The sequence below is a fragment of the Rhinolophus ferrumequinum genome, chromosome 21 (assembly GCF_004115265.2).
Source record: "Rhinolophus ferrumequinum isolate MPI-CBG mRhiFer1 chromosome 21, mRhiFer1_v1.p, whole genome shotgun sequence".
Lineage (NCBI taxonomy): Eukaryota > Metazoa > Chordata > Mammalia > Chiroptera > Rhinolophidae > Rhinolophus > Rhinolophus ferrumequinum.
This window is the reverse complement of record NC_046304.1, coordinates 1,037,808-1,063,217: the sequence shown is the minus strand read 5'-3', so window position 1 is coordinate 1,063,217 and position 25,410 is coordinate 1,037,808. Positions and strand designations below refer to the sequence as shown.

Below are 25,410 nucleotides of genomic sequence, written 5' to 3'. Positions count from 1 at the left end.
AGGCCTCCTTCCCGCAGAACAGCTGTCCCCTTTACCTCTCCCACCTGTCAAGGGACAAGGAGGAGAGAATCTCCACGTGGAATCTCAGTCAGACATGGGCTTTGTGACTTCTTCGGAGAGCAGTGCCTGGCTGTGTGGGCACAGGTTGCAAGGCTTCAGTTCCACCCAGAGAGGAACTTTCTGTCATTTAGAAGTGATCCAGAAATGGCCTGTGCTGCTCTAGGAGGGAGAGAGCACCCTATCTTAGTAGATGTGCAAGCAGATGCCAAATGTGCACTTTCTTCTCTTTTTTGGTCCCTTCTAAGCCCCAGGTCCTGGAGCCCTGAATTTCCAGTTGACACACGGCAGTGACTGAAGCTGCCTGGCCTTGCCAACACAGACTGGTTGGGGAGACTGACAGAGGGCTTCTGCCCCTGTGTCCCCAGAACTTGACCCAGAGAGCCCTAGGGAAGGTGTTGAGGACGATAGTGTGTAAGTGTGTGTGGTGTGTGTCTGCGTTGTGTGTGCCTTTGGCTATGTTCTGTGTCCTTGTGTCGGCAGGGCTGCCAGTGTTGAGAGTGGATTTTCGTGCTGTGGGTGTGGTTGTGAGTGGCTCTGAGGGGTGGACGTTTCCATGCACCGTGTCAGGTCTTGACCAAACACGAGTGTGTGCACTGGGGCTGGTGGATGTGTTTGTGGTGAGGGGGGGTGTGAGGCGGGGGGCTGTGCTGAGGCCCCACCGAGCCCTTTCTGGCCCCTCCCTTCCCACCGCAGCCCCTCTCACTGCTCCTGCCTCCCGGTCAGGCAGGCTCCCCGTTGCTAGAAACTGATCGTCAATCGTCCCCGCTTCCAGGGACCGCAGCACCTGCCAGCACAGCTCTTGACTTCATCCTCACTCCTGTGACAGGAGCGGGCCCAGCAGAGAGTCCGGAGGACCACAGAGACAAGGGAGGAAGAAGAGAAGGCTGCCCAGGCGCTCCTCAGCCTCTCCCTGCGAGATCCTGAAGGAAGTGGGCTTCTGAGTTTCTGTAGCATCCGGGCCACACGGGGAGACCTTTCTGGAGATACCATAGGCATTTCCAGAGACAGAAAGTTTTTAGAAATAAGACATGGTATTTCTGGAGACAGGGTAAAGATGTTTCTGGAGACAAATGGAAAGCATTTCTGGAGGAGGGGTGTTTCTGAAGATGAAATAGGTCATTTTTGGAGGTGAAATAACATTTCTGGAGATAGGAGAGGGCATTTTCTGGAGTAAAGATGAGGCCTTTCTGGGTTCCAAACATTGTTAGAGAGGAAACATTTTGGGAAATGGGTAATTTCTAGAGATAAACTGTAGTACATCTGGAAGTCGAGTGTTTTTGAAGGTGATGTTGAAGTATTTCTGGAAATAAAATAGGACACTTCTGGATGTGAGATATTTTTGGAGCTGAAATGGAGCATCTCTGGAGATGGGATGTGATGTTTCTGGAAGTGGAACCCCTTGGAGCTAAGATGGAGCCTTTAGAGAGCACTGACGTTTCTGGAGATGGATTATATTGGAAGATGAAAGAGGGATATTTCTGGAGATAAGATGGAACTTTTCTGGAGAAGCAACATTCTGGAGCCGGGAATTTCTGAATTAAAATGAAGCATTTCTAGAGAGGAAATGGATCATTCTCTGAGAAGGGACATTTTTGGGTGGACGATGGGACAGTTCTGGAGATGAGGGGAGCATTGCTAAGGCTGGCTGTTTGAAGGCCTCTTGACTAGATGGGGGAGGGTCTCACGGGGTGGGGGTCCCAAGAACGCCCCCCCACCCGTGACCCTTGTTTTGCAGGAGATGGGCCTAAGGGCCAGGAAGGGAGTGGCAGAGCAGGCCTTCTGGTGACCTTCCAGAGGCACCCTCTCTCCCAGACCTGGGCTGGAATCCTCTTCAGGGAGGCCAGAGCCCTCTCAGTCCTGTTCTTGGGGTCCCCACCCCCATCCTTGTGGGGCCCTGGAAGCCTTCCGGCTCACTGCAGGAACAGGCGGTGACTGAATAGTTAAATTTAATTTAATTCAATTTCCTCCAGCCGTCTGAGGCTTACTCCCCAGCCCCTTCTGCCAGGAGCCCCCACCCTTTCTCCGGCCCTCCAGCACCCCTCCTACCCTGGAACAGCACTGAGGTTGGCCTGAAGGATGGGGGCTGACCATGGGCAAGGGCCTGGGTCCCTGCTTGGGTCCCGGCTGACCAGAGAGGGTGCCGGGCCACCTTCCCCAACTCCAGGGAAGTGGATATTGAGTCCCGTCTTCACTTGAGCCAGCCTGGAGCCCTGGAGTAATTATTTCTCTTCCTTAATTGAAATTTCAGTCTCAGTGGTCCTGCCTCAGAAGTGTGAGGCAGGCACAGGGATCCTGCCCCTGGCCAGTCTGGAGGAGGGCGGGGAGCCCCCTCCGCTGCCCCCAGAAGGAGGAAGGCAGTGCCAACCTTAGTGCCCCGGGGGTAGGAGGCTTCCGATGCCCCAGACACTGGTATGGGCGTGGGGTGGAGGGCTGCGGCTCAGGGAGACAGGGTCAAGGGTAGGCTTTGCTTCCGCCGGTTATGGCAAAGTGCAGGTGAAAGGCTGCACCTCCCAGCCCTGAGAGTTTGGGGGAAGGTGGAGAGGAGGAGGAGTGCAGCCTGAGGCAGGCGTGGAATTGGGGGCAGCTAGTGTTTCAGGCTTCCAGCTGAAGGCCTAGCATGACGGCGTGGGCTACCAGAACCACTGCCTCCTCCCGGATGGGGGTGGGGTCTGAGGGGTGGGCTGGGGGCTGAGTCAGGCAGAGCAAGCATGGCAGGAGGCCCAGTTCCTGGTTCAGGGCTGGGTGAGGCGGCTGGGCTGGCTGGTGGGGTGGGCTGTGGCTTGGGGGGTGGGGGCAGCTGAGGAGCCTGTTTTCCCAGCTGCGGTCAGGCTGGGAGGAGCATCCGGGCTGGGCTGGGCACTGGGTCACCACACACACTCTCTCTGTCTCTCTTCCTCCCTCCCTTCCTCCCCACTTGGGTGGTCCCCTCAGGGCCTTGGGCCTGTCTGCTGCTGAGGGCAGAGGACTCCAGGGCTAGTAGGAAACCATGGGCTCCAGATGGGCCAGGGGCCACCTCTCCTTGCTTCTTGGGGGCTCTGAGGTGCAGGGGCAAAATGTCAAGGCTACCAGCTCCTCCCCACATTTGTCCAGACTCAGTCAATCCCAGACCCTATCGCAAGAGAGCAAGTGTGGTTACCCCCTGGCCTCTGGTGATCGCAGGGGGCCAGAGACCCTGCTTGCGGGCCCAGCAGGGTCTCGTCTTCCCCACCTGAGAAATGAGCTCTGTAGTCAGCTTGGTGGGAGTTTTGGGGGCTAAAATGCCTGTAAAGTGCTCAGTGCTGCCAGCTTGGGCGGCCCTTCTCACTAGTATTGTTAAAAACATGCCCAGGCCTGAGTAGGCCCAGCCTAGCACCCCAAACGTTTTAGGAGCTTGAGAAATGGCAGCAGCTGTCTTCAGTATTATTAGTGGGGTGGTGTTTCGTGACGCCCAGAAATGTCTGTGGGAGGAGCTCCCTGCCCAGGGCCTCCTCCGCCCCCAGGGCGGGCAGATTTTGAGACAAGGGAAACTGAGGCCATTTGGCGTGGGGAAGGGGTGTGGGGAGAGATGGAGAAGCCGCAGTTTCCTTCAGGCACACGAGCACACACTGGGCAGTCAGTCACACACCCATTAGCTGCGCTCTGGAAAAACCATTAAGACGAGAGCTGTGTCCAGCAAGGCCTCGGCACAGCAGCTTGCCTGGCCCCTGGCTCCTAGGAGCTCATAGGTGGTCTGTGGTAGGGGGTGGGCTGCTGCCACCCTCCAAAGGGGAGGGGGACAGAGATGGCTAAATAAGGGACAAGTCAGCCCCAGGAACTAGGGACGTAAAGGTGGATGCAAATGAAAATGCACCATCCCTTTTGCAGTCCATTTGCTTAGAGGGAGAGGAGGAGGGCAGACACAGGGAGAGGTCGGGAGGATTGAGAAGCAGAGAGAGAATGTGGCTGCAAGGGGTTGGGGCTTGTGGCCAGGGAACCTGAGCTTGACCCAGCTTGGGAATGCCTGCTACTTGCCTGGGCTGTGGCAGCTCTGATCTGTCTTAGCTCCAGACACAGTCCCACACCTGCGCCCTCCCCTGACCTCCAGCCACCCCCACTGGCTTCCCCTGACCTACTGCTTGAGTATTTTGAGGGCTTACGCTACCACCTGCCCTTGGTCCTCCCTGTAGTGGGGGGCTAGGGGTTCTGGAGCCCCAAAGGCCACCTAGCCTGGCTTCCAGGAGCCAGCCCAGCCTGTCAGTCCTACTGAGCTGACCTTGTCACCTCCAGCCCAGACAGAGGGCAGCCCCCCCCCCCCACAGAGCTGGCTGAGCTGACATGACTCACCTCACTGGTGCAGATCACGCCTCTCCCCATGGGGAGGGAGAAGGAGGGGAAGCCTCCTGATGCTGTCACGCCTCACCCTTTCCAAAGGGGACAGCCAGGGATCCAGACCTCAGTACCCCAGAGAACATGGAGGTGGCTCACCTACATGTGCCAGCCCCGTGCTGCAGGCTTTGGGCTTGGTGTCCACTGAGAGCCTTGGGAGCCCTTCAGGACGTCCAACTTTGGAGGAAAGGAGCTGTGCAGACAGAATGCAGACCTTGTCCTGAGCCAGGGCTGCCCCGAACTGTTCCCAGGGCCTCCCTTTGGGGAGGACCCTGACCAGGTGTCCCCAGCTCCTCCTCCATACGGAGAAACCCTAGGTTCCCAGGGGCCAGTGATGTGCCCTCTTTCTCAGAACACCTCCCAGAGGCTGAGCCTACACAGCCACCCCAGGAGAATTAGGGTCACTGTCCCTTCTGTTTCTTCTTCCACCACCACCCTACTGGAAAAGTGCATCCCCTCTCAGCCTTGGAGATGGCCAGGTGGAGAGAGACCTGACTTTGTGCCAAGAGCTTCCTGTGGGTTGTCGTTAAGGCCGGGAGGCCGGGCTCAGAGAGTGAAAGAACGAGCCTCGGCCATGTGGGCCAGCGTGGCCAGGCTGAGACGCTTATCGCCTCTGTATATATGAGCCCTTTGGCTGTGCCGCCCTGGACCACGGCTCCAGGCAGCGAGGGCCTGTGAGACAATGCTAGTTTTTGTGTTTTGTTTCTGACACCCACCCAGTCGCCCACCCCTGCAGGTCCCGGGACAGACCCCCATCTTGGCTTTCCCCAGAACAAGCTGTCTTCTGCTAGACGTGCCAAAGCAGAGGCTTCAATGAGAGCAGGTGAAAGGGAACTCCATCTCGCCTTTTGTTACTCAAGGAGGGAGTGAAGGGGATGGATTTGCCCTTAAACAGGGAGGCAGGGAGGCAGGGAACTGGGGTGGGGACTTGCCAGGAGAGGGCAAGGGCAGGACATACCTGAGATCAGGCACCCCACCCTCATTAGAGCTTCAAGAGTGTGGTCACCATTTTAGTATTCAGCACACACATGCACTCACACACGCACACACTCACACATGTCATCCCCCCCCCCCCCAGGTCCCCTCTAAACCAGGAAGGTAGCATCTGACCAGCAGAGAAAAAAAGAAAGAAAAGGAAAGAGGAAAAGAGATTAGTGGGAAGAAAATCCGATTCTGGAGTTACCTTAGTTACCAGCTCGGCCACCTTCCTACGCAGGAGGACCCTCCCTCCTGGGCCCCTCCATCACCCCATTAATAAGACAGGGCCCTTGTTCGTGAGTTCTGCAGCAGAAAGGGAAGAATCAAGGACTTTTCAATAAGAGAGAACTCCCTGGGTGGTTTTGAATAGTTGCTTTTTGTGTGGCAGAGGCACTGGTCCTCGGCTCTGCCCTACCCACCTCCCTCCGCTGCTCCCTGCAGCCGCCTGCTCCTGGGTCTCCAGATGGATGAGCTTGTTTCTCCGGAGCCCAATCCTTTATTGTTCTGCCTTTCCCTCCTGACACCCTCAGCTCAGCAGAGGCCACGGGCAGCCTTTGCATCTCAAGAAAGCAAGAGAATCCCAGAGGTAATTCTAAAAAGGCTTAAACCCGGGGAGTGGGGCTCAGCGCAGAGGTTCCTGCCCTGTTCAGGAAACAAAGGCACACTCCTCATCCGGGACGCTGTGCCTGCCACCTTGGCCAAGTGCAGCCATTGCTGTGGCCAGTGGAAGGGGCGTGAAAGGAGGAAAAGGCTGGTCGAGGGGAGATGATGATGGAAAAGGGGGGAGACAAGCAAATCTGTTTTATCAGACACTGCATATCTTAGGAAAGCACATTTCAGCTCTTCTGGCTGTTGGCAAGCTGGTCCTATCCTTTAATTTTCTAATAAAAAGGAATTACATTTGCTGAAAAGGCAGTAACCAGCTTCATGTCAGTGTCTCTTGTAGAGACCATAATTCCTATCTTGGGTGCCTGCCGGCTCAGGGCTGGGAGGTAGTCTCCTGTGTAGGTGACACTGTGTAGGGCGAAGGAGCACGGATGTTAGGGCACACAGCAGACACTAGATGGCCAGCAGTGCCACATGGGTTTGCCCTGGCCTGTCCCCCCCAGCCCCGCCGCAAGCTGTGGTTCCAGGCTTACTACCCAGGCCCCGAGACTCACAGCAGACACTTAATGAATATTTGTGGCATGAATGAATGAATGAATTCTTACTGCTGAGACCTGGGGTAGCTGGAAGCTGATTAGACGGTGGGATCTTTGTTGAATGAATGAATGAATGCATAAATGCATGCACGCTTGCTCTGCAGAGTCTGAAGTCACCTATCTGGAAGGACTTCACGAACCCTGCATCCCCAAGCCCCCTGGTACTGAATTCACTGGAAACTTTGCCAAAAAACATATCCTTAAAAAACAACAACAACAAAACATGTGTTTATTATTTTTAAAAGAGGGAGAGAGAAAACAGAAGAGTGAAATCAGAAGTTTCCATCCCCACAGCTCCATTCCCCAGTCCCTTGGAGTCACGGGAGGACCCATCCTTTAGCTCTTCCTCCTGTGTGTTTCTCGTCAGGTTTGGGGCTTTACTCCATAGGACCCTTCCACACACACTTCTGCAACTCCATGGAGCTTTCAACCGCCCCCTGCCCACCCTCCAGCCTGGGACACAGGAAGCTTGCAGTAAGTTCTTATGTAAGTGCCCTGTCTCTGCAGGGTGGACACGTGGACAGCTTTTTTGCTGTTACAAATACCTTCATTCCAGTCCCAGTTTTAAAGAAGCTCATGTGGGCAGAACACTTACTACAGACAGGCACGTAATAAATGGCAGTCTCTGTGATTTGGTGGGAACTGTGTACTCGGTTCCATGCCTCACGTATTTCTTGTCCCTTCTGTGTGCCAGGGCCCCAGGCCAGGGGGCCCCGTGGTTCCCGAGGGGTGAGGAGGCCCCTGAGCAGCGCCATCGGAGCCCAGCTGCCCGCCCCCTGCAGTTCATCCCTGTTGGCACCCAGGTACCATCAGACTAATAGAAATGCCAGGGCATGTGGGTGGCAGGTCTCACAGCATTCTCTCTGGAGCTGCCTCCCGGTCCCAGTGTGCAGGCAGCCCCCTGCCCCTGCTCCACTTCCAGCTCCCAGGCGCCAGGCCATTGTGCTTCAACCGCCTGGGACTCAGCTGGTCAGGCACTAAAGAGGGCACACACAGAAATGCCTAGCTCACCGCTACTGCCCTCAGGCCTGCTTGAATCACAGTCCCAGGGATGGCCCAGGAGTTGGAATTGTAACAAGCCCCTTGGGTGCTGCTGACGCCCCTCAGGACTGGGGACCATCATCAGGTGTGGTGGGATCAGGGACGCCTTGTAGGCTGGCCGGGGCCCAGTCCTCTGCAGCCCCCAGCTGGGCACTGAGAGGGGCTCTGGCTGGGGTGTGGAGGGGAGATGGAAGTGGGAAGGGCGAAGGGACCAGCAGGAGGAGTTGCTTCCCAGCATTCTGGTTTGGGCAGTGAGACCAGACACCCCTGTGTCCCCTGCACAGTTCTTTGCACATAGTAGGTACTTAAGAAACTTTCCTGACAAACATGAGTGGCATTTGTATATATGCTGACGTTGGGGTCCCTGTGGGACTCTCAGGATCAGCCCCACTTTCTGACACCCAGTTCTGCTGGGGGAGACCCAACAGCCATCTGGGGTGGCATGGAGTTCGGGTTCCCCCCAGGTTCCAATGCCAACCCATCTGCCCTGTGCTCAGCCTCCATTGGCTGTTCCGTCAAGTGGGCCCAACAGGCACAGCACACCCAGGTGGCCGTGAGGGTGAGCACAGGGAGGCAAGGCCCCTGCAAGAACAGGGCCCATAACAGGCTATTTCCCTGGGCCCCTGGGCAGTCTCGGGGTGGTTTTCATTCCAAGTCATTTTTTAATTACAAAAGGAAAGAAAGGATGGTTGTAAATAGAAAAGGAAAAAATGGAGATACGTAAAATAATAGGTCAAAGCCCTTCTCCAGGCTTCCCTGGAGGTCATTGCTTTTTCTAGTTTAATGTGGGTTTGAAGGTTCTTGTTCTGGTGCATTTGTGTCGGCGCACACACTTAAATCTTCAGTGAGCACCTGCTGTGTGTGGAGGCCTGAGGATTTGCTGGTGACTCAGACTTGGGCTTTGCCTTTAGGGGGCGCTCTCAGACCCGTTGAGGAGACTGGTAGACTGATAACCCTTTGCTGGGGAAGCTGGCTATGAGGTGATGAGGTAAGAGGGGTGCACAAAGGAAGGGGATAACTGTGGGTGGGGGCGGGGGGGGGGGGGAAATCGGCAAGGGCTTGAACTGGGCCTGTACAGATGCTTGGAAGTTTTCAGGTAGAGAAAATGAGAAGGAAGCATGGAAGAGCATTGGAGGGAAAGGAACACGGACTTAGGGGGTCCCTTGCCTGACTGCCAAGTCAGCCCCTCCCTGTGAAGTTCCCACGGTGGTGGTGGTGTGGTTGTGTGGGAGGGGCAGGCTGGAGGAGGCTCGGCCTTTGGAGACCTGGGCCAGAGATGATGCTTTATTCTGTAAGTGATGGGAGACACTGTGACGGCTGTTAAACGGGCAGTGACCTGGTCCGGTGTGTTTGAAAACTCTCTCTCTAGCAGAGCTTTCAGGAAGGTGAGGGGGTCAGGGGGCACCCCCGAGAGGCTGGGGCAGCAGTCCTGCATTGCAGCAGCGCTGGCGGCCTGGACGTGGCCGGAGGGGAGTAGCGAGCCTGTGGTGGGGTGGGAGCAGCGCTGTGTTGGCAGCGGTTGGGTGCGGGCGGGAGGGTGAGTCAGGGTCGGGACAGTGAAGGAACGTGTGAAGCTCCTGACTTGGGGGGTCGGAGTCCGACGCTGGAGGCCCTGTCTGAGGGGCCTTCCTCCTGGAATCCGGGAGCCCCTGCCTGTCAAGCCTCCATCCCCCCTCCAGGGCAGAATGCTCTCCACCCGCACCTGTCAGCCCCGGAGCTGCAAACAGCAGCGGAGGGCAGGAAGGCTTTGTGCTTCCCAAGTCCTCCGCCAGGGACGAGGGTGATGACCAAGCCGGCAGATGCCCCACTGGTGCCACTGCCCCCACCCGCCACCCTCTAACGCTCAGCTGCTACCCAGAAAGAAAGACTTGTCACAAAGGGAGGGAGGGAGAGAGAGGACACGCTTCCTCATTGCAGCCCATCTGGGAGCCCACATTATTTTCCTGATTCAAGGAAACATCTGTTCACGCCAGGCAGTAGACCCAGGAGGAGGGGACCCGCACGGCAGTCCCTGGCGCTGGGCAGGAGACTGGAGAACCTGGACTGAGCCTGAAGCCCCTGTCCCATGGGGTTTAAGACCAGCCACCACCGTTGTCTGCTCGATTTGCACCTACCCACTACCTGCTGGCCTGCCTGCCTCTGTTCTCCTGTGGACCCCTGGTCAGGTGCTTTAGCCTCCTCCTTAAGATGCCTGTGGCTGCCACTGCCCCGCCCCCACGCCCCCACGTACGGGGGCTCCAGAGTCAAAAACTGGAGCCTCCCCCAGAGAGCCAATGTGTTTATTGAGGGACCCCTTCGTTATTTCTCTCTCTCTCTCCTTCCCTCCCTCCCTCCCTCCCTCCCTCCCCCCCCACACACACACACAGACACACACAGTCACACACACGAGCCAAGCCATGTTTTTGAAAGATATGGCTGCCAAACTGCATTTATTACACAATGGTTAATATATAGCCCCTATTTCTTATTAGTCAAAGACACCCATAAGTGCCTCTCTGAGCCTTGGGTGAGTGGAGATAGCCAGTGGGGCCCCAAGCTGACAGCCGGCCAGCCCAGAATAGGGGGACTGCTCGATTTGTGTCAGTGTGGCCTTGTTTGGATAAATGTACACCATCTCTGAAGTTTCTAGAGGAAACAGACAGCTTGTGGACCCCTACAACACTGCCTTCCCAAGCCCTGGAGCCTCCTGGGATAAACCCCCTCTCCAGACATCTCTGAGCTCAGGCTGACCCCTTGGCACTTGGCCACTGGCTGACCAGCAGCTTGGCAGAGGATAAAGGAGATGAGTGGGCCTGTGCCCATCCCTGGAAGCTGCCATTAGTGGCAACCTGGGGAGGGGCCAGAGTTGGAGGGCAGCTGACAGAGGACTCTCCTGGCAAGCTGGTCCTGAGCACAGAGGCTGAGCGTTGGGTTCTGGGACACTTGAGGTGCTCATCCTTTCGCCTCCCAGGGCATGGCAGGCTTGTGTTTTCAGTTGAGCCTTGAGGACACACGAGGAGGCCAAGGTTGGACCTGCGCCATCCACCCTTTTACTCACTCATCCAACACGGACCATGCGGCCTGGCACCCACCAGGAGTTTGTTTCCCTGCCCTCAAGGTGTTCACAGTCTAGTGGGGATGGGAGCAGATGCTCAAACAAGTCATCGCTGTCCCGTGTGGTGTCATGCCAGGGGTTGCCCAGAGAGCTGGAGACCAATTAGAAGGTACCTAACCCAACCTGGAGGGTGTGGTCAGAGAAAGCTTCCGGGAGGAGGTGATGTTATAAGAAGATTGGTTGATTTGGGGCGGGGGGAGGGGGGTGTCTACTTTTTAAATGAATACTTCATGCCACATGCCATTAGGTGTTTTTCACATATGTTGTCGTGTTTAATTTGCACCAACAACCCTGTGAGGCAGGAAATAGCTTCCACATGTTCTCAGTGAGTAAGCTAAGGATCAGAAGGGAGATATCCTGGCCAGATTGCTTAGCCAGGATTAGAACTCCAAGTGGTTCTTAAAAGAGGACAGAAAAGATGTAGGGGATGGGAGGTGAGTTTGGCATACCTGGCGGAAGCAACAGTGAGTGCAACAGCGTGGCCGTGGCACGGAGGTCTGCAGCTGTGGAGGAAGCAGAAGTGGGCTTGCATCATGGAGAACCTGGTGTGCTGGCAGCAGAGAGCTAGGGAGCCATGGCAGGTATGTGAGTTGAGGGAGTGATGTGGTCCCCCTGCAAGTCACCAGGGGCTCCAGCTCGTTGGCAGACCTCCCCTGCCACGCATCCGCCTGCCTGCCCTTTTAGGTACTTGGTAGCAAGCACACCTCGGTCTGGTGTTTCTCTTCCTTCTCCTTACCTCAGGAGACAGCATCCAGATGGGCATCGAGCATCAGGAAATGCCCCACACATCAGCCCCCGGGGGCCTTCCAGACTTCCCCCCAAATCCTGCAATGCCCACCTCAGCTCTTCCTATCTGGAAAGAGGATGAATGGTGGCCAGCACCTGCCCGTCAGCAGAGTTCCCACTCTTAGCACCAGCTCGCTGAGGTGCCTCCAGGGACAGTCCTGCCCGCTTCCCCAGAGGGCCAACACTTCCGCTGCTGCCTAATAGCTCTCCTGGCTGGAGACATGGTTGATATTTAGTCCATGTGGCAGGAGCCCTATTAGCAGCTCTCCCTCCCTGCTCTTGCCTCCTGAGCCCCAGAGACAGCCCTGCTCACCTCCTGAGCCAGTGTTACACACACACACACACACCCCCCACACAGGCATCAGGCCTTTCTGCCCACTCTCAGTAATAGCTGGAATAACAAGCACCCAGGAGCACTTCGCATATGGTCTTTTCTCCTGAGATGTAGAGCTGCCCTGTGAGACAGTCCTATTAGCATTGCCTCTATTTTAAAGATGAGAAAACTGAGGCTCAGAAAGGGGATGTGAAGACAGACCATGTGAGCTCGTTCCCACCCCCCCCTGCCCCCAGTTCCAGGAAGTGGACCATGTTCCCTCCCACTGCAGGACCTTTCCTGTTGCTGGTCTTGCTGCCTAGAGCTCTCCTTCACCCCTTCTCTGTTCTCTCTTCTAGATCCCATCTCAGGGAGGGCTCGCTGCCCCAGTGCCCCTGCCTTTAGGATTTACTAAGGATGGCCTTTCTCGACACACTAAGCTCCATGAGGGCAGAACTCACCCCTTCTGTATCCCTAGCACCCAGCATGAGGCATATAGAGCCCATATGCCCTCATAAATATTTATTGAAGGAGTAAAATGAGTGAGTGGGTAAGTGAATTCCTGTGCTAGTTTCAGTAACAGACAAACCCTAACATTTCTAGAAGTTTATTCTTCATGCAGGACGGTAGCAAGAGTGTCTGGTTGGTGGATGGTTTCCTCCACGTGGTGCTATGGCTCTGCCTTCCTCTGTCACCTCAGCACAGTCCTTATACCTGGGAGGGGGCACATCATTTCCACTCACATTCCAATGGCTTGAACTCAGTCATATGACCATGCTCAATTGCGAAGGAAGCTGGGAAATATAGTCCAGCTGTGGCTCTATGGAGGAGGCACTGGTTTTGTTGACTCCAAAGGCTCCATCCAGGTTAATATATTGGTCTCCAGAGGCGACCTTTACCAAGTTCTTACCCTAGTTCTAAGCACTTTTCTCACATTGGTTCATTTAGTTTTCACAACAATCCTGCAAGGTGGGTATTACCATCAACCCCTCTTACAAATGAGGAGGCTGAGCTGAAATGACCTGTTAAGCAGCAGAACTGACCGGAAGATCCTTGTTGTCAAGTCCTGTCACGCGCTGCTTCCTTAGATCCCACCTGTCCAAGGTATTTCCTAGAGACACCACCAGTGTCCAGGTGAGGTTCTTATCTCAGAGTCTCTACACAGCACACACTGCGGGTGTTTAAAAAGGCAGGCCAATGTCCAGAAGAAATGATCTGTATGCAGGCTGAGCTACAGTTCTTGGCTTCCCTTTTTCCTGGCCTTTATGAGGGTTCCGCCCTGGGTCAGGGACGCATCAGGACTCAGCACTCTCCATCGTTTCAGCTGTGCGTTTTTGGAGGGCTTCCGTTCCTTTCTGCCTCACCAGCTCTGGGCCTGTGCCACAGGCACCTGTGGGTGGTGGGGTGAGGCAGGACTCACTCTCCCACACAGGGCTACTCACCACTGGCCCTTTACTCCAGGTTTTGTCTTCCTGGTGCCTTGTCATTGACAAGTGCTCTTCTGCCACTTAGCAGCTGCCCCTTTCCTCCCCCTGGGAAAGCTGCAGGGGGTATTGGTCAGTGCTGTGACAGGGTCTGTATGGAGGGCCTCACCAAGGATGGCACCTCACCACACCACGTAGCCCAGGCTTCCAGAGGAGGCCACATTCCGTCCTTGAAAGCTAAGGTGGGAGTTTGTCAGATTGAGAGATGGGAAGGGCATGCCAGGCCGAGGGAACAGACTGAGAGAACCTGGCTTCTTGGCTCCTGTCTCCGCCTTAGCTCCGAGAGCCAGGTTGTTGCCCAGACCACTGACCAAGGTCCTTCTTACCTACACTGAAGATGGAATGTCTCCTAGTCTGTGGAGGACGAGAGGAGGCCTGGGAAGAAAAGGAGGAAGAGGAGGGAAAGAGCAAAGAGGAAGAAGGTGAGGAAGGGAAAGGGGCAGGTATGTACTGGGCCGAGCACCTGCTGAGGGGCCAAAGGGGTCCGGATCTTTTGGCTGTTACCTCACAGGACTCGTCCCCTCCTCGCCCCTTGTCCCCTCGGCTCTGGACACGGTGTCTCCTGACTCTCCTTGTGCACAGCGATGCCTCGGGCCTTTGCACTGGCTCCGCCCCCCACTCCAGTGCTCATAGCGCAGTAGTCCCTTTTCCCCAGAGGGTACCTCTTGATGAAGCCCACCAGATCACCCTACTTAAAACGAGGAACTGTCTCCTTCCCATTCCCTACTGTCTTTATTCCAATCTCGTTTTCTCCAAAGCCCTGAGTCACTTTCTCACGGCTTGTACAATGTATTTATTTATACTTTTGCTTATTGGCTACCTCCCTTCCGCACTCCCTCTCCTCCCAACATAAGTTATTCCAGAGCAGGAGTTTTTTTCACTGTCTTGCTCAGTGGTGGATCTCTAGCCCCTGAACATAGTAGGCTCTCAGTAAATGTTTAATTTAATGAGCGAATTCAGCCCTGGGCAAAATGTGACCCCATTTCACAGGCGAAGGAGTGGAGGCCCCGGGTCTCGCAGCCACAAGGTGGGGGACGGCACCGCGCACCACGGGAGGGATATCGACGGGTGTCTCCAGCTTGCTCCCCCAGCCACAGGGTCAGTGCCGGAACTGGGCGCGGGGCGGTGCAAGGGCGCAGGTAGTCATGGTTACAGCGCCGGAGATTCCTTGTATTTTCTGCCTTTTGTGTTCGCACAGGCCCCAGCCCCCAATCCGGGCCGCCGCCCTTGATTGGCCGTCACGCTCCGGAGGGGCGGAGCGGCCCCCATGAACCCCGCCTGGCCCGGAAATAGGCGGGACCAACCCTTGTGGGCCAGGCACCGGGGCGAAGTGGGTCGCACCACTGGCACGCGAGGCCTGTGATTAACACGCCCTCGCGGGCGCGCGCGCCTGGAAAAGGATGGGGCTCCCGGGACAGTCCCGCCAGAGCGTGACTGGGGGCATGAGCGCACATTCTTGGCGGTCCTTGAACAAAGGACGCCTCATAGCCCACGCTCTGTCTCTTGTTTTTTCTGGTCCCCTGGAGTCTGAGAGGCCCAACTGGGCCCGCGCCCTCTATTCCTAACGCCAGCACTCGGTGCCCCCGGTCAGTCTGTCCCTAGGGGCAGACCTGTCCCCAGGGGCCAACCACCATACTTACCACGCTGGCCTCTGCCACCCCTTCCTACCACAGGGCCTTTGCACATCATTCTATGTTCCTGGGAACTGTTAATTCCCTTTTCTTGGTCCATTCCTCATCCCTCCTCAGGAGCTTCCCACAGAAGACCACTCCACCCGCTCTGCTTAGCACTTGTCTCGCTTGCAATTGTACCTTTATTTGTGCATCCTCCTCCCACACTAGACTGAGTGCCATCAGGGCAGGGTCCTGCCTGTGGCCTGACACACAGTAGGTGCTCAGTTTATATTGTTGAATGAATCCATTCATCTGGCTGCCCTGAAGTCCTCCTTGGCAGGCCCAGTGCTGGACGCAGGGACTGGAGAGAAAGGGAGACAGATGCCCCTTCACTCCCAGACACAGAAGAGCTTGTGTCCGAGGCCAGGTCATGGAGTGAGTGTCTGGCCTGGACCCCAGGCCAGAGGAGCCTCATTTGGTGTGTGCCCTTGGTGAATGGTCCACTGTGCTGTCCAGATGGGGAGTCCAGGGGCTGGCCCTGACTCGAGAGGTAAGCATGATACAGAAATGGGTTGGTGAGGGCTGCTCAGCACATGTTGGGACCAGAGACCTCTGGAAAGCCTAGCCAGCTGACTCCTTTGTGGAGCACTTCCTGTGCCCTTCCCTGGCTTAATAAGGTAGGGATGAGAAAGCCTCCCTAACACCTATCCTCACGGCGCTCCTACGACAAAAAGGGAACTAGTCATGAAGTCAGTTACACAATTTTACATGGACACCCCTTTCGGGTTTGTTTTCTTTTGTCTTTTTAAACTTTTATTTACTTAAGTGTGTTTTTCCAGGACCCATCAGCTCCAAGTCGAGTAGTTGTTTCAATCTAGTTGTGGAGGGCGCAGCTCACAGTGGCCCATGTGGGGATTGAACCGGCAACCGTGTTGTTAAGAGTACCACGCTCTAACCAACTGAGCTGACCGGCTGTCCCCCCTTTTGGGATTTTGATGAACTTTGGGGCATTTATATTGTTCCCCACTAACACCAAAGGAAAAAAATACCATACAGCAAAGCCAATAACAATGTATTAAATCAGAGCATTGGGAGCTTTGGTGCGTTTTATAAACCACCCTGAATTTATACCGGGGGAAATTCCTGGGCTCAGGCCACTCCCAAACCACAGATTTTAAGGGATGGGGCCTGGGAACCTGTCATTTTTCAAGCCTGCATGGTTTTTTTTTTAAATTTTGTTTTGTTTTTTAAAGATTTTATTGGGGAAGGGGAACAGGACTTTATTGGGGAACAGTGTGTACTTCCAGGATTTTTTCCAAGTCAAGTTGTCCTTTTACTCACTCTTAGTTGTGGAGGGCAGCTCAGATCTAGGTCCAGTTGCCGTTGTCAGTTGCAGGAGGCGCAGCCCACTATCCCTTGTGGGAGTTGAGGAATTGAACTGGCAGCCTTGTGGTTGAGAGCCCACTGTCCCATGTGGGAATCAAACCAGCAGCCTTCAGCGTTAGGAGCACGGAGCTCCAACCGCCTGAGCCACCGGGCCGGCCCCAAGCCTGCGTGGTTTTGATGCTCAGTATCTTAAGTCCAATTTTTGAGAAATGACAAATGTTTGTATCCCCAAACTCTTCCAAACCCCTTCCCAAACTCTGACAAGATCCCTCTGCCATGCTCTATCCCAGACCCTCAGCCTAGATTCAAGTCTAGATTGTGGGGACTCTGAACCCTTTGGGAATTGGGGGGGGGGTGGAACTCTGAATTTCCTTCAGAAAAATGTGCTTGTGCACACACGTACACAAACTTTGCATTTGATTTCAGGAAGCTCGCACACCAGGATTGAGTAATCTGAAACTCAGGGAGACGTCTGGGGAAAGGCCTCCATGCTGACGCTCACCTGAACCTAGGACCAAAGTGTACAGTTGTATAGGTTGTACACTGCACAAGGGTTCCTGGCAAAAATCCCATCTCCACTGTACTGGCTAAAGCTGTGCAGCCCGGCACACGGGGTGTCTTTTCCTATTTTGTACAAAGACATCATATGTCATGTCTTCAACCCCTGTCTTCACTTGCCCTCCTGCCTCCCATGACAACTCAGGTTAGCAGCACTAATGAAGTTACAGAAATTAATGCCATTATCACTGACTAGCTGATCTTCCATGAACTCCATTATTAAAGCCATAACAAATGACCTGGCAGCCCTCACCCGCTAATGCTTGGTTCCTAGTGCGCCCAGGTCCTGGGCTTTTATTGGGCGTTGGTCCGCAGGCCTCCCTTGGGACAGGAAAATGGTCAAGGCAGTTGGGGCTGTCTCTCAGCAGAGAGTAGGAGTAGAGTAGAGAGGGTAGCACCTATTATACAAGTATTTATCCAATAGACATTTATAGACCAGAAAGGCTGAGGCTCTGAGAGGACTGGTAATTTGGAGTGGAGAGGGAGGGTCTGCCTGCCTAGGGGGACTTGAACAAACGCTTTGGAGTAGGATAGGGCGGAGACCAAGTTCCAGAGATGTGTGGCCAAAGCCATACAGCTCGTGCTGTGCAGCTGGTGTGAGGCCAACATAAGTGACACCAACTCTTGGAAGCCTCCCTTGGCCTCAGGCTGGTTAGAGGCCTGCTTTGGGCTCACACGGCCTGTCACAGTGCTGTACCCTGGTCTGGCAGGCCTGTTCACGCACTGTTTCTCCCACAGCCTGGCAGCACCCCAGTGAGGGACAGTGAGCCCTACACACCGGGTCTGCTACACAGTATAAAACACAGCTTCATTGAATGAATGAGTGAGTAATAAATGGCGGAGTAAGTGGACAATAGGCGCCTAGACAACCATAGGCGAAGACCTGGCGAATGCGGTCGGTGAGGGCAAGGAGGCCTGGGAGGCCTGGGGTGGGGGTGGGGGCTGCAGCGCAAAGGAGGCGCCGGCCTGGGGTTGGCCAGAGGCCAAGGAAGCTTCGGGTGCTGGAGCCGACTTGAAGGGCGAGTTGGCATTTCCTGTTCGCCGAGGCCCTGGCGGCCACCCTCACTGGCCTCCCGTCCCAGCTCCGCCTGGTTCAAGGGCAGCGTGGCTCGGACAGTGAAGCTCTGGGAGGCAGCGGCTGCCAGGCAGTGGGGCCAAGTCTCCACACTGGGTCTTTCTTTACCAGAGACCCGCAGAGCCTCCAAGGAGTAGTTCCCTTCCCACCTCTCGGCTGGGACTCCTGCTCTCTGGGAACTGAGGACCCTGGAAATGTCAGGGGGCATGACCTCTTAAAGCCCCCTCCCCAGGCAGCACTCAGCCACCATCAGTCAGGGTCTTCACCCACAGGGGTGCTTCCCTGACTCAGAAAAGAGGGCATCCCCCAGAGCTTTTCCTGAGTAGCCATGCTGTCGCCCAGCCCCTTCGCCCTCACACCTGACTGAGTCAGCCCGTGGCTCTCTGAATAAAGCCGAGCTCCTAAACTGGCACTGGACAGCCCCCCAGACCCTCTCATGTAGGCAGTAATCAGTGTGTCTTCTGAGGTACGCCCCCCCCACCCCGGTGGGGACCTTGTCTGATTCCTCAGTGTCCTCAGCGTGTCCCCCATAGAGCCTGGCTCAGAGGAGGGCCTTACGGAGTATTTGAGGAATGAACAAATGAATGAATGATGCCCATAATTCCTGCAGGGACTGACCTCCTGGAAGACCAGCACAGGGGTGGGGTGAGGTCTGGCGGGCAGGGGGCCTTACCCCCCAGGAGAGGCCGCTGCCTGGATGCAGAGTCCAGCGGCCCTGTCAGCACAGGGAGAGGGCTCTCCAGGTCCCAGGGGAACAAGGTGGCCGTGTCTACCAGGACGTGCTTGATGCTCCCCATCTTTGCATGGGTCCCAGCCACTCAGGAGGGCCAGAGCAGCCCTCCATCTGGGCTGTGGGTGGGTATTCAAAGGTGTCTGTGTCCTGGCTCCTCTTGGGATGAGAGCTCCAGGGTTGCCACCTGAGTGTGCTCTGGAGCCTGGGACGTGCAAGAGCACAGCAGGGGCCTGGTGTTGAGGGTGCCGAGGACGCCTGAGCACAGCACGAGTGGATGAGTAAATGGGTGAACAGAGATGAAGGGAGGGCAGAAAGGAGGAGAACTCAGGATTGTACCTAGACGTCCCCATGCCCACTGCTGGCCCCGTGCCCACAGGTGCCCTGGTCACCAGATCGGGAGGGCTGCGTTTACACCCTCAGGGCATGATTCACTCATTCCTTTATCCATTTAGCCTTCAACAAGAACCTGTTGAGCACCTACTATGTGCCAGGCTGTCTTGGGTGCTAAGGGCACAGCGGTGACCAAGACAGACAAAAATCCTTGTTTGTGAAACTGACACTTGAGTTGGGGGACACTGAGCAAAGCAGCTCAGCCAGTTGATAATGAAGCAGGGAGGGGTCTGGGAGCTGGGGAAGGGGCTGGTGTCGAGGTGTCGAGGCCTGTCTCTGAGCAGGCCCTGTGTCCCCCCAGGCGGCAGTCTTCTCTCCTGTTGAATCAGAGTGATGGGTTCACCTGGGGAGAATGGTCCTTGGGTCTTCGCTGTTGTCATCATTCCCAACAGCATGCCCACAGCCCTTTAGAGTTTGGGGACCCTCATGTGCAGCCCGAGGTGTCAGCGGGAGGGTGGGGGGTGGTCACTGCCCTCTTGCCCGCCCCATGGCTGCTTGTGGGTCCACACCAGGCCCGTGCTGAACACTGGGCACTGAAGCCATACATAAAATCCTATCCCTGTAGGGGAAAGAGAGGCGCTGGGGGGTTCAGGGTTCTCCCACCTGGGTGGACCCAGGGCGGTGAGGGCTCCTGGATGTGTTCTGGGTCTGAAGCATGAGGCAGGAGGACCCTGAGCCCAGACATACTCCATTTGTAAGTGGGAGATAACGTGGCTTTTGGAGACAGCGGTTGAGGTGAGGATTGCAGTTTGGGTGTTGGGGTGCCCGGCCCTGAGCCCAGTTTCTCTAGCCCAAAGACTGGGGTCTTGGGGTTCCAGAGAGGACAGAGTCCATCTGGCTGCCGAATCAGAAAGATTGCCTAGCCTGGACTGAGAGGCCATGGAGGATTGGACGGGCGGGAGCAATTCCAGTGAAAAGACCAGCATGGGTAAGGCGAGGATGGTGGCGGTGGGTGGGAAAACCCAAGGAAAGGCCCCTACCCTCCCTCAGACCAGCTAGATTCAGAGTGGCCTCTGCAGGGTGGGGGCGGTGTGTGCCCACGAGGCATGTCCACACAGTGTCTGGTCATGCAGATGAGAGTGGGGGGCTGACCCCCAGGGAGACGCTCCCTCATTGGCCTCCTGAACCTACAACAACCCCCGCCCCCCAGCCCTCGGGCTCTGCGGCTTCTCTGGGCGGGAGCCAGGCCAACAGCCCTGCTTCCTGCCCAGCCTCGCGCCTGCTCTCCGTGGAGGACTCCACAGCAGCCACCACTTGCAGCTAAGCAGAAGGGAAGTTGGGACTTGCATTTTGCCTCCATAGAGCCTGTAATCAGCCCCACACAGCCCCCGCCACAGGCGCCCGGCAGTGCTGCTTCCGGAGACTACTTGAGATACACCTGCTGGCGCTCAAAGCAGAAGCAGTAATCCATCAAAACAACCGGGCGTGGGGCGGGTAGGGCCCAGACTTAGTTTCTCCTCCTATGGGCTGAGGCAGGTTGGGGCATCTGAAGTCCCCGTGGTCCCAGCCGTCTGGAGTCACAGGGCTTTGTCGCTTCTCCCCTTGGGCCTTGGTTTCCCTCGCTGTCAAAGATGGCAGGGGGCTGAGCTCCCAGCTCCTGCCTCTGAGCCTCCGCCCTCATCTCTCCCTTTCCAGAGACATTATAAATCAAACGGCTTAGAACGTAAGGCATCAAAAATTCTGAAACCTTCATCTATTATTAACGCTGACAATAAATTCCCCCTCTGAGCGTTTTACATAGCAACTGTTACCAAGACTTGCTGGTGGAGCTGCCACCCCAGCCCACCGCAGCCCACAGCTCTGGGCGGGATGGCGGCCGTCACCCTGCCATCACCACACCTGTGCTGCTGGCCACCACCTGGCACCCACCAGGCTCTCCCCTCAGGTGGATGGGAGGGAGCCCTTGGCAGGGGAAATGGTTGGCTTCCTGCTGAAAGGGGGCCCAAGCTGCTCTTGGTAAGCCCTGCCGTGGCACGTGGCAAGGACAAGGGGCCCTCAGGCCCTTTGGTCAGGGGTGGGATCCGGAACCTCCCCTGCTCGCTGCCCCAGTGACAGGAGCCCAGTGAGATGGAGGACAGGAAAAGGCTTCATAAACTGTAAAGGGCCGTGCAGATGTTGTTTACTGACTCTCCCACCTGTCAGCTAGACGTTCCTGAGTGCCTGTTTGTCTGCAGGCAGTATCTGGGCACCAGGGATTTAAAACAAAGACAAAAGGCCCAGTCCCTGTTGCGTCTGGTTTGGTAGGAGACAGACACATCAACCCTAATTGCATTGAGTGCGATAATCAATGTGTGTGCGAGGAGCAGGCTCAGGAAGGGGAAAGGCAATTAGTGGGGTCTGGGCAAGGGTAAGGATCAGGAAGCGTCCTTCACAGGGCGGGTGCCTGGGCAGGGTTTGGAAGGATGAATACTGGTGGGTCTGCCTGTTCTGCACAGAGGGACCAGCATGTGCAAAGGCCCAGGGGCATGAAGCAGCCCTGTTGGCAGGTGGGCTGTAGGCTGACCTGTTTTGGTGAAAGAGGGGAACTGAAGGAGGGAGCAGGGATCAGAGGATGCAAAACCGTGGATGCAAAACTGGGGGAGGGGGCTGTTTATTTGGGGACACTGGGGAACCATGGAAGGTTTTCAACTGGGGAGAAACAGAGTCAGGTTTGGGTTTACAGAAGAGCCATAGACGTCTTCTCTCTGTTTCCAGTGTTTAGGCGTCCAGGGATGGGGTTTAGCTGGCGTCTACAAGTGTTGTCATTAGCACCCTCATGGGCCTGGAGAGGTGCGAATACTTGTCCAGGTGGGAGGCAGAGGAGGCAGCCCTCTCTGCAAGCTGTTGTTATGCACTTGCTGTATGCCCTGCCCCATGTTGGGCCTGTGGTCCCTGCCCTGGGGACCAGCCATCGCAGGGGCGGGGGGCAGACAGTACAGCCCCCATGAGGGAACAGCAACATGGCCAGGCTCTAAGGCCTCTGTTTCTGGGACTCGGGAGGGAGAAGCATCAGCTCAGTACGGCCCACCTGTGAGGAGTGGTCTCACTCGGCCTCCCAACTGCTCTAGAAACCAGGACGCGACTTCAGCCTGCCTCACGGGAGGTGTCGGTTGGCAGACTTTCCCTGCTAGTGACAATATATGTTCATTGTGGAAAACTCAGCAAATAGACACAAATCCCAAGAAAATTAGGTTTCCCTAGAATCTCACCCCACCAATGGCTGGGTCACTTTTTGGGCCCAGTTGCTCTGGAACCAGGTATGGTTCTACATTTTTAAAAACGGAAGTAGCATCATATTCTTTCTGCATCCCTTTGGTGACTTGCTTTTCTCACTTAATGTATTGGCAATAGTTCCTCGTGTCCTCACATATCTAAGTTTGCCAAGAGCTGAGCAACCCAGAGGGGACCCAGCGGACCTGTAGGGTCCAGTGCATGTTTTGAGGGCAGAGGCCGTGGCTGTCCTGCTGCTGCATGCAGCACCCAGCACAGAAGCTGAAGAGCTATAGAAAGAAGTATAGCACTCCCTCCCCAAAGGTGAGTGAGCAGAGTTGGGTGGAACCCACGGGGATGCTTCAGTTTGGGTCTGAGGCTAAATCTTGGGGTGAGGTCTGTGCTTACTAAGGGCTCTGGATGATTGGGGTAGAGAGGTAGGGTGTTCAGCGAGCGCTTCCTGGAGGAGGAGGCAGGTCGTGGAACATTATGAAAGGGAAGTAACGCAGAGTGGTCCATTGACTTATCTCGCACATCTGAGGGTTCCCTCCTGGTCAGAGCCCTGTCTGGGCAGGGCTGGGGACCCAGACAGGGTTCTGTCCCCACAGAGCCAGGTTGAGAAAGTCTCCAGGGAGAAGTCCGCATCTCCCAATCAAAGAATTTTGGGGTCGATTTATGGGAGTAGCAGTTTGGCAACACAGTGTGGCTACAGATGGATGGTCATGAGGCAGCTTGGGAGGGATGCCCAGCAGACACCCCTTGGGAGCTCCGGAGCCTCCTAAAACTGCGTGCTTGGGTGACAGCAGCTTGTCACAGTCGAAGGGCATGTGTCTTGGAGTCAAACAGACCAGGTTCAATCCCAGCTCCTCCACTTCCGGTTGTGTGACCTTGGGCTAGTTCCTTGTCTTCTCTCTTCGGCGTCCTCCTCTCTTCATTGAGGATGACAACGCTGGTGTTGTCTTGAGGGTTGGAAGAGGTGATCCGTAAGTGACTGGCCTCAGCCCAGTACCTGGTGCATAGGAAGCAAATGAAAGCTGCTGTTGTGATTTTTATGAGTGCCCAGGGGACGAGGGTGGCAGCTTTCTCACCGGTCACTGAGGTCTCTGGCACATGTCCAGCCACCAGTTTCGGTGTCTAGAATCACACGGCATTGGTCCATTCACCAGCCCATATCACTCACTTTCTCACACCTACTATGTGCCAGGTCCTGGGGGCACCATGATGGAACCAGAAGCTGCAGGCTCCCTGGGAGGCAGATAGCTGACAGACTCGGACGGTAGCAGGGGTTCAGGGAGGGAAGGCAGGACAGGCACCTGTTAGAAAGTCACAGTGAGAGCTGAGAGGTAGTCCTGAGCTGAAATTAGAAGGCCTGTGAACATTTTGCCAGGTGAGTAGGAGAGGGAGACGCACCCCAGGATCCTACCTGGCATGCGTGAAGGTTGGGGGGCAGAAAAGAACTGGTAGGCGCAGGAGCTCCTCGTGATTTAGTGTTGCTGGGGCATGAGGTTTGGGACCTGGGAAGGTGGCAGGGGTCATGCTTGAGTGTCAGGCCTGGGAGGTGGGGACGTTTTCTCAATGGTGATGGGTCGGGGTGATGGTGATGGTGAAGTGGGGGGCAGGATTGGTTGAGGGAAATAGGGTGGACCCTAAGCAGCAAGGGTAGGGTGGGAGAGGTAGAGAGGGCTCCCGAGGTGGGCCAGCAGGCCCAGGGGGAGGGCAGGGAGGATTCCTGACACCTAAAGGCCTTCAGGCTGCACCAGGGAAACCAGGTGTGTGAGGACCACCCACACCTGGGCACAGCCACGCGCCTCAGGCCAGGCCTGAGCGCCACGCCTGGCAGTACCAGCACCCTATTGTCCATTCAGCAACATGCGCCTGCCATGTGCCCTGACAAGACAGGTGGACCTGCCCTCATGGAGCTTACATGGGACAGACAGACAAGAAGCCAGTCCTCAAATACATGACGGAGGTATTTCAGAGGGTGGCAAGAGCTGTGGGGGTGGGGGCTCCCTTCCGCAGGCAGTCAGGGAGGGCCTCTGGGAAGAGGTGGCTTTTAGGGGGCAATGAGAAGATCCAGGGGGATGGTGGCCCAGGCAGAAGGATTGGAGTGTGCAAAGGCCTGGGGGTGAGGGCTTGGCGTGGACAAGGAGCGGGTGGGAGCCAGTGTGGCTGGAGAACGTGCGGGGAGGAGGGTGGGAGATGAAGCTGAGGGACAGTGCGGGCTGAGCTAAGAGGCTCAGTCTCACCCCTCACCCTCCACAGCAGGAGAAGCAGCCCCCACGCAGAGAAAGAGAGGTGCTTGCTCAGGGTCCTCTGAGCTGTGGCCGATGGGAAGGGGTAGGTGCGGACAATTCAGTGGAACCCTGAGCCCTCTGGGTCCAGGGTCCAGGGTCCCGTGCGTCTGCGGCCGACTTGCTCCGTGATGCGCTCCCAGGCCTCTGCCCTCACCACCCCCATTCAGCCTTCTCCTCTCACCAGGACTGGAAGCAGGTCACAGCCAAGGCTCCCCTGGGGCGACCAGTGATTGGCCATTCTGAAACCCTACTGCCCTGGGAGGTTCCCTGGCAACACTCCTAGCTGGGACTCCAAGGCCAGTGCTGAGCTGCGGTCATTTATCACACGGCCATTCCTTTCTGGAAAAAAAAATGTTCTTTCTCTGGGCTTCCAATGTGTCATTTAAAACAGGTTAATCGGCAGCACCCTTTCCCCTGAGAACCTCCAGATCCTTCCTTGCACACCCCCCACCCCCAACTTTTCCCAGCCAGTAGGAGGCCCTCTGGTGGGGTGGCAGCTGTTAGAAACGTGAGGAGGGAGGACAGCTCTAAGCCTGCAGAGCTGCAGGAAGTGGTGGCATAGCTGTGGACACGACTGGAGGGGGTCTGCAAATTGACCACAGCCTCCTGGGCTGCACTGCACATGGCTTTGTAGTCACAGGAGGAGCTGGAGGTCATGCCCGTGCGTCGTTCCTCTTCTCCTTGCTTGCTCCTGTGGGAAATGACGGCCCACTGAGTAATGCCTGCCCTCAAGGAGCTGCTGACAGCAAGAGAAGGTGACACAGGCCGGGGCTATGGGTGCACCAGCTCTGCCCAAGTGGCTGTCTGCTTGAGAGGCAGAGCAGGGAGAGGGGTGCCGGGCGGAGGTTTAGACGCCCAGGACATGAAAGA

At 56.1% G+C, this 25,410-nt stretch overlaps 1 protein-coding gene across 2 annotated transcripts in view; it reads left to right on the top strand.

Annotated features, from left to right (window-relative positions):
- The window catches only part of RAI1 (retinoic acid induced 1), a 119,282-nt gene that overhangs the window by 50,413 nt on the left and 43,459 nt on the right, over positions 1-25,410 (top strand). The window lies entirely within an intron of this gene.